Below are 9,529 nucleotides of genomic sequence, written 5' to 3'. Positions count from 1 at the left end.
GAGGGAGGGGAGAGAGATGGAAGAGGGGGGAGAAGAGAGAGATAGAAGAGGGGGAGAAGAGAGAGATAGAAGAGGGGAGAAGAGAGAGATAGAAACATAGAGAGGGAGGGGAGAGAGATAGAAGAGGGGGAGAAGAGAGAGATAGAAGAGGGGGGGAAGAGAGAGATAGAAACATAGAAGAGGGGAGAAGGAGAGAGATAGAAGAGGGGGGAGAAGAGAGAGATAGAAGAGGGGGAGAAGAGAGAGGGAGAAGAGGGGGAGAAGAGAGAGATAGAAGAGGGGGAGAAGAGAGACAGATGAGAGAAAGAGAGCGAGGAGAGAGCAGACAAAGACGGAGATAGACGAGGAAGAGAAGAGAGACAGAGAGAAAGGAAGAGGGGGAGAAGAGAGAGATAGAAAAGAGACAGAGTGAGAGAAGAGAGAGCGAGGAGAGAGGCAGACAAAGACGGAGATAGACGAGGGAGAGAAGAGAGACAGAGAGAAAGAAGAGAGGGATCGAAAGAGAGAGGAGAGAGGGAGACAAAGACGGAAGAGAGAGAGAGAGAGGAGGGAGAGAGGGAGACAAGACAGATAGAAGAGGGAGAGAGAAGAGAGAGGGGGAGACAAAGATAGAGATAGAAGAGGGAGAGAAGAGAGACAGAGAGAAAGAAGAGAGAGAAGCGAGAGATAGAAATGTAGAAGAGGGAGGGGAGAGAGATAGAAGAGAGAGATAGAAGAGGGGGGGAAGAGAGAGATAGAGAGATAGAAGAGGGAGGGAGAGAGAGATAGAAGAGGGGGAGAAGAGAGAGATAGAAGAGGGGGAGAAGAGAGAGATAGAGGGGGAGAAGAGAGAGATAGAAGAGGGGGAGAAGAGAGACAGAGTGAGAGAAGAGAGAGAGAGGAGAGAGGCTCACAAAGGACGGAGATAGACGAGGAAGAGAAGAGAGACAGAGAGAAAGAAGAGAGGGATCGAAAGAGAGAGGATGAGAGGGAGACAAAGACGGAGGAGAGAGAGAGGAGGGAGAGAGGGAGACAAAGACATGGAAGTGGGAGAGAGAGAGAGGGGGAGACAAAGATAGAGATAGAAGCGGGAGAGGAGAGGGAAGAGAGGGGGGAGAGAGATAGAAGAGGGGGGAGAAGAGAGAGATAGAAGAGGGGGAGAAGAGAGACAGTGAGAGAAGAGAGAGCGAGGAGAGAGGCAGACAAAGACGGAGATAGACGAGGTAGAGAAGAGAGACAGAAAGAGAGGGATCGAAAGAGAGAGGAGAGAGGGAGACAAAGACGGAGGAGAGAGAGAGGAGGGAGAGAGGGAGACAAAGACGGAGGAGAGAGAGAGGAAGGAGAGGGAGACAAAGACATGGAGTGGGAGAGAAGAGAGAGGGGAGACAAAGATAGAGATAGAAGCGGGAGAGGAGAGGGAAGAGAGGGGGGAGAGAGATAGAAGAGGGGGAGAAGAGAGAGATAGAAGAGAGAGAGAAGAGAGACAGAGTGAGAGAAGAAGAGAGAGAGGCAGACAAAGACGGAGATAGACGAGGAGAGAAGAGAGACAGAGAGAAAGAAGAGATGGATCGAAAGAGAGAGGAGAGAGGGAGACAAAGACGGAAGAGAGAGGGAGAGAGAGAGAGAGGAAGGGAGAGAGGGAGACAAAGACAGATATGAAGAGGGAGAGAGAAGAGAGAGGGGGAGACAAAGATAGAGATAGAAGCGGGAGAGGAGAGGGAAGAGAGGGGGGGGGAGAGAGATAGAGATAGAAGAGGGAGAGAGGAAAGAGAAAGAGGGGGGGAGGTGCTAGGTAACATATGAGGCAGTTAAACCTTGTGGATCTGGAGTGTCTGGCGGAGCAGAGCTTCTACTCTACAGCTGACAGGACGCCGCCGGGCGTCACCGAGCAACGGGCCGACGCTCCCAGGCAGCACAGCGCTTCAGAAACAATGTCTCCAATGGGGGCTCCGCTAATGGCCGCTCACTACTGTGACGTCAGAGTGTGTGTGTGTGTGTGTGTGTGTGTGGATCTACGTACTTAAAATGTTGCATCAAGTGGCTCCATGTAGCTGTGTAATTACTTCCAGGCAACATTATTCATTAACGAGTCTTAAAGGAACTAAAAGTTACTTAACACAGTTGCGTGGAAGCACTTGATGTAATATTTTTAAGTACGTAGATTCAACATTTGGTGGCACACACACACACACACACACACACACACACACACGCACGCTTTCCCTCGGCCTGTCTGCTGGCTGGTGTTTGTCTTGGCACTTCCTGTGGTCTTGGCGTGTGTGTCGGGGTTTCCTCTGCTGGTGGTCAGCGATTAGATAAACAGGGGCTTCTGTCGGCGGGCTCGCGGGTCAGTCTTATCGCTGTGGTCGTCTCGCACACACCGTGTCAGCACTTTGCTCTTCACAGCCAATACAGACGGAGGTGGACCGCTGAGAACAACCCCCCCCCCCTTCCGTCCCGTGACCCTCTCATGGTCTCCAGCCTGTCTGTCAAACTGCATGCTCGCATCAACGGCTGTACGTCCTCAACCCTGCGTCCCACAGTCCATGTAGACTCATAAAACGGATCCATTAGATATAATAGATCTATTATAACGTAACAGATGTTTATTATTGAAGTGAATTCGTGCCGCCATCGCGAATTCAGGTTCGCAGCAGCCTCACCCAGTACCGGTGTGGGAAGATGGTGGCGCGAATTCACATTTGCGGCGGCCTCACCCAGTGCCGTCTCTGCAGCGTCTCTGGTCAACATCTGCGTCTAGATTTTTGTCTTCGTTTGTTGGCTGGGAGAGCCGGTACTGGATCGCTTGGTCTGCCGCGCTGTGGGCCCAGGGACCGCGGCCTTGCCCGGAGCTGCACCCAAGGAGGTGACGCCGAGGGCGGTCTGACAGGAAGCGGAAGCGGGGCAGGCTAAGCTAACTGCTAGCCCATGCAGGCCGGCAGTTTCGATAACGCCGAGGGCGGTCTGACAGGAAGCGGGGCAGGCTAAGCTAACTGCTAGCCCATGCAGGCCGGCAGTTTCGATAACGCCGAGGGCGGTCTGACGGGAAGCGGGTCAGGCTAAGCTAACTGCTAGCCCATGCAGGCCGGCAGTTTCGATAACGCCGAGGGCGGTCTGACGGGAAGCGGGTCAGGCTAAGCTAACTGCTAGCCCATGCAGGCCGGCAGTTTCGATAACGCCGAGGGCGGTCTGGCGGCGGCTTCACCTTGGCGTTGACTGGTGTTTTTGATGTCGTCGTCTGGAGTACGGGGAGGTGTGTCAAGGGTGTCTGGCTGGGAGAGCTGGAGCTGGATCGGCTGGGAGAGCCTGGTCTGCTTCGTCCGGTTGCCACAGGGACCAGGGCCCCTGTCTGGAGCTGCGCCCGAGGAGGAGAAACGGAGGGTGGTTTGACAGGACACATAATGGGAGCAGGCTAGGCTAACTGTTAGCCCATGCAGACTGGCGGTTCCGACAGTCATCCTGGCTGGCGTTTGTTGCCTTGGAAAGTGATTTTATATATGTGTGTTGTTGTAGTTCTTGAATGTGTTTTTGTCTGTATTGCACTGCTGTGGGCTGGGGAAAACGGCATTTCATTTCACTTCATGTGCACAAGTACATGAGGTGAAATGACAAAGTCCTCCTGATTCCTGATTGTAAAATCAGTTTGCAGCTGAGTGTGAAATGGCCGGGATGAGAGTCAGCACCTCCAGGTCTGAGGCCGTGGTTCTCTACCGGAAAACGGCGGATTGCTCCCTTCGGGTTGGGGATGAGTTTGCCGCCTCAAGTGAAGGCAGCAAGTGAGTTCAAGTATCTCGAGGTCTTGTTCACGAGTGAGGGTAGGATGCAGCAGGAGATCGACAGGCGGATCGGTGCAGCATCGGCAGTAATGCGGACGTTGTACCGGACCATTGTGGTGAAGCGGGAGCTGAGCCGGAAGGCAAAGCTCTCAATTTACCAGTCAGTCCACCCTCACCTATGGTCATGAGCTCTGGGTAGTGACCGAAAGGGTGAGATCGCGGATACAAGCGGCTGAAACGAGTTTCCTCCGCTCAGCACGGCGCCGGCCGGCACGGTGGCGCAGTGGTTAGCGCCGTCGCCTCACAGCAAGAAGGTCCTGGGTTCGAACCCAGGGGATGTCCAACCTTGGGGTCATCCCAGGTCGTCCTCCTGTGTGGAGTTTGCATTTTTTCCTCGTGTCTGTGGTGGGTTTTCTCCGGGTGCTCCGGTTTCCTCCACCATCAAAAAGTCATGCATGTTAGGGTTTATACTCCTGTCTGTGCCCCTGACCGAAGCATGGCAAGACGAACTGGAGTTGGTCCCCGGGCAGCTGCCCACTGCTCCTACCTACACGGCAAGGGTGGGTTAAATGCAGAGGAAGAATTTCCCCACGGGGATTAATAAAGTATATCAAAATGAAATGAAATCAGCCTTAGAGATAGGGTGAGGAGCTCGGACATCCGGAGGGAGCTCGGAATAGAGCCGCTGCTCCTTCCTAAGAGATAGGGTGAGGAGCTCGGACATCCGGAGGGAGCTCGGAGTAGAGCCGCTGCTCCTTCCTAAGAGATAGGGTGAGGAGCTCGGACATCCGGAGGGAGCTCGGAGTAGAGCCGCTGCTCCTTCCTTAGGGTGAGGAGCTCGGCCATCCGGAGGGAGCTCGGAGTAGAGCCGCTGCTCCTTCCTTAGGGTGAGGAGCTCGGCCATCCGGAGGGAGCTCGGAGTAGAGCCGCTGCTCCTTCGCGTCGAAAGGAGCCAGTTGAGGTGGTTCGAGCATCTGATCAGGATGCCTCCTGGGCGCCTTCCTTTGGAGGTTTTCCGGGCACGTCCAACTGGGAGGAGACCCCGGGGTGGACCCAGAACTCGCTGGAGGGACTACATGTCCAATCTGGCTTGGGAACGCCTTGGGATCCCCCAGGAGGGCGTCGCTGGAGAGAGGGACGTCTGGAGTGCCCTATTTAGCTTGCTGCCACCGTGACCCGACCCCGGAGAAGCGGCTGATAATGAGACGAGATATTCAGCTCATGGGTATATTTGCATTCATCTGCACATCTCAGTACGTGTGTGTATTTGTGTCAGTACATATTTCACTGTCCACACTACTTACGTTAGAGTATTTCTATTGTATTACGTTGCATACGTTAAAGTATGCTGTGTATTCTGTATATAGTGTACTCTGTCTTCTTCCTCTACAGCTCTTCTTCCATGTGCTGCAGTGACACCTGAGTTTGCACTTAGGGGTTGACTGGCTACTCTCCAAACGAATTCAATTTCCGACACACAAACATATTTTATACACACTGAATTAACCAGTCAGTAGCATTCATAAAAAGTTTAGAATAGAGTCAAAGGCTCCTTTGTTGCAGGGGTGTATGTGTGTGTGTGTGGGGGTATTTTGGATGACCCACAGGAACCAATGGGGGGGGGGGAGGGGGGTCCTCAATGTGTACGCGGAGGAACTTCTGTACCCAGTCCTTAATTGTTGGTTAGCGGTGGACCCCGTGACCCCGCGACCCCGTTTCCCGGCGTTCAGTCCGCCATACGTAGCAGCACTCCTTCCGTCCATTCTCGGGCCTTCCTGTGTCTCCGAGGGTAACGGAGGCCGAGTTGGGCTCACCTGGGATGGACCGCCAGGAAAATCCCCCCCGTTGATGGGGTGATTCATCTGGAATTTGACACGGTGTCCTTTTCATTGACTTTAAATTGCTTATAGGGGTCGCCTCCATCCAGGCCGATATCATCGCTAATAGAGAGTCGGATCGCTGAAGGCGAAGTTGAGTTTGTTTTGCTTTTAATGGAGGACCATCTAACTGATATGTCCACTCACAACGTCTCCACTTTACTGGACTGACTTGACTGACAGACAGTAGTTCACTGTCTGATTGTTCTGTAACATCACTTAGCATTGCCTTAAGTACTTTTTTTCCTCCCCAATTGGACTCGGCTAATTACCCCACTCTTCCGAGCCGTCCCGGTCGCCGCTCCACCCACTGTGCTGATCCGGGGAGGGCTGCAGACTACCACGTGCCTCCTCCGACACGTGGAGTCGCCAGCCGCTTCCTTTCACCTGACAGTGAGGAGTTTCGCCAGGGGGACGTAGCGCGTGGGAGGATCCCGCTTTTCCCCCACTGACCAGAGGAGGCGCTAGTGCAGCGACCACGACATATGCCCACATCCGGCTTCCCACCCGCAGACACGGCGAATTGTGTCTGTAGGGATGCCTGACTAAGCCGGAGGTACCACAGGGATTCGAACTGGTGATCGCCATGTTGGTAGGCAACGGAAAAGACCGCCACGCCACCCGGATGCCCCAGGATTCTGTCCTTTGACTGCTGATATGGGTCGTTTGACAGAATCGTAACGACTATAGGCAGTTTCTACGGTCTCCCACTTTAAAAAGACTCATTGCGACATGCAGCGCAACACATTTACACACGGCGAGACAGGAAGTGCTGTGGCGTTGAGCTTCGTTATAAGCTTCGTTGTCCTACAGGGGCTCCGCGTCGGAAAACACCGAGACAGTAAAGATAACCGTCCAAAGGAAGAGCACCTAAGATACAGCAGCTACCAATCTGCAGCGGTTAATAAGTTAAGTGAATGAAGGGAAGTGGGTCAGCAGTCAGCAGACCGCGGAGAACTGAACCATCCCTGTGAGGTCAGAGGTCACGTGTGTTGATAAAATGCATTATGTGCTAAATGTAGAGGTATTGGTACAGCAAACGGGGACGCGGCTCACATGTTAGAAAACATACGTGAACAACTGATCCTGAACGTGTGTCGGTGTCGAGTATCTTTCATTTAATTCCTCGTGAATTTCCAAAGACGGGACCGCTCCGACACCCAACGGGAAAAGAATACCAAACGACCCGAAGACTTGATGTCTGACCACAAGACAACGCCAGGGCGATACGAATGTGCCGAACAATAAGAGTGAAATGCTCCACGCTTGCTTACGGTACCCATTCCAGAGGCGATGCGTCTAAATTTATGCTCGAGTCTCCTGATCTGAGGAGTTTTATGACATCGTCGTGAAGACAGAGGAGCCTTCATCTGTTCCAGCAGTTCCCTTAACCGTGCCATATGTACACGCAACTCGCAGCGCTCCACTTTAACGGCCATTAAATCTATATTTTATTCAGAAAAGCGTTTGTTTTTCTCTGAAAACCCGTTCCCGTGAACCATGCCGTTGTCTGTAGACCCCGCATGGGGCCCTTTGCTAATGCAGCCCCTGCCGTCTAATGTGGTGTTTCACATTACCGCTGTAATGAAGTGCTTAAGCCAACGTTAATGTTGCACGTCGCATTCTCTACGCGTGCAGATTTACAGGAGATAACACACACACACACACTAATGTATTGCTCTCCTCCTTGATATCCAGAACATTCCTTCCCTCCTCCATGATGCGCAAGTCCTAGCAGTCTTTGTGTTGCCCCACTAAATCTCGTATCTCATCTCGTCTCGTCGAGAGACAAAGAGAGAGCGAGAGAGGCAGAAAATTCCATGAGTTACTATTGTCAAGTCAAGGCAAGTCAATTTTATTTGTATAACCCAATTTCACAAATTACAAATTTGTCTCGGGGGGGGGTGGGTGTTTACAGCAGCACAACATCCTGTCCTTAGGCTCCTGTATCAGATAAGGAACAACTCCCTAAAAAAAACCCGTTAACAGGGAGAAAAAATAGGAAGAAACCTCAGGGAGAGAAACTGAGGAGGGATCTCTCTCCCAAGACAGACAGACGTGCAATGGAAGTTGTTTTTATACAACTTACAGAATACAAAATTGAAAGAGGATAACAGAATTATAATGGAGTTATAAAATATATGAACATTATGATGAGGATGATGCCAAGCAGTGTCCAGACGCCACTGGAACAGCCCAGGACCCGAGCCACGTGACCAGCATCACCATGTAAACTATATTAGTATTATATTGCATATATTGTATTGCTGAATATATGCTTTGGCAGTATTTACCACAAAAAAAATGTGGTATTTTATACCAATAAAGCAACTTTGAATTTGAATTTCAGAGAGAGAAAATCAGTCTCATTCTCACATTCTCGGCATAAAGTAAAACACGTTTTCGGTGGGTGTCGGAATCCGCCAAGGTTGTCCCTTGTCTCCAATTCTGTTTGTGATATCCGTGGACAGGATCTCAAGGTGCAGCCAAGGTGAGGGGTGTGCTCGTTTTGGGAATCTCAGAGTTGCACCTCTGCTCTTCGCAGATGATGTGGTTTTGTTGGCTTCATCAGAACGTGACCTCCAGCACGCACTGGGGTTGTTTGCAGCTGAGTGTGAAATGGCCGGGATGAGAGTCGGCACCTCCATGTCTGAGGCCACGGTTCTCTACCGGAAAATGGTGGATTGCTCCCTCCGGGTTGGGGGTGAGTTGTTGCCTCAAGTGAAGAAGTTCAAGTATCTCGGGGTCTTGTTCACGAGTGAGGGTAGGATGGAGCGGGAGATTGACGGGCGGATTGGTGCAGCATCAGCAGTAATGCGGACGTTGTGCCGGACTGCCGTGGCGAAGAGGGAGCTTCGCCTTCCGGCTCAGCTCTCAATTTACCAGTCAATCTTCGTTCCAACCCTCACCTGTGGTCATGAGCTTTGGGTAGTGACCGAAAGGGCGAGATGGTGGACACAAGCGGCTGAAACGAGTTTCCTCCATAGGGTGTCTGGGCTCAGCCTTAGAGATAGGGTGAGGAGCTCGGACATCCGACGGGAGCTCGGAGTAGAGCCGCTGCTCCTCCCGGCACATCCAGCTGGGAGGAGACCCCGGGGTAGACCCAGAACTCGCTGGGGGGACTACATGTCCAATCTGGCCTGGAAACGCCTTGAGTTCCCCCAGGAGGAGCTGGAGGGCGTTGCAGGGGAGAGGGGCATCTGGAGTGCTCCACTTAGCTTGCTGCCACCGCGACCCGACCCCGGAGAAGAGGCTGATGATGAGAGAGAAAAGAGAGACACACAGACATGAATTATCACATTGTTCTTTCTTGCGCCGTTCTCGTATAACAAACACTTTTGTTCTTAATGTCATTTTTAATTCTTTCACTGACAATTTTAACTGACACAATGTGCTTTAAGAATGCTGTACATATCTACGGCCACGCCAGTAAAGTTTCTTTGAAATGAGAGAGAGAGAGAGAGAGAGAGAGAGAGAGAGAGAGAGAGAGAGATATGGATGGATGGGTGTGCGTGTCCTCATGCCCCCTGTAACCCCTCACAAAGTGTCGGTTCATCACGAATGACATCTCTGGCCTCGGACTTGGTCTCACATCCACAAGCAGGGGGAAACCCTGGGAACTGGTAGCTCATCGTGTTGGGTGCAGCATCAGCCCTTGTCCTTGCTACACAAAGGCTGCCAGTGTGTGTGTGTCTATGTGTCTATATAGTTGTGTGTGTGTGCAAGGCTTTTTATCCAGTGAACCGCAGTATAAAAGAGATCTTTGATGCCATCGGGCGGGCGGGGCGGGGAGGGGGGGCATGGAACATGGGTCGGGTTTGAGTGCGGTCCACACGTGTGTGACCGTTGCTGTTGTGTGACACAGTGGACTGGAATGTAGGACGAGTTGTAGAAGTG

This window comes from Lampris incognitus, chromosome 14 (assembly GCF_029633865.1).
Source record: "Lampris incognitus isolate fLamInc1 chromosome 14, fLamInc1.hap2, whole genome shotgun sequence".
NCBI lineage: Eukaryota > Metazoa > Chordata > Actinopteri > Lampriformes > Lampridae > Lampris > Lampris incognitus.
The sequence above is the reverse complement of the archived record's forward strand: the minus strand, read 5'-3'. Positions refer to the sequence as shown.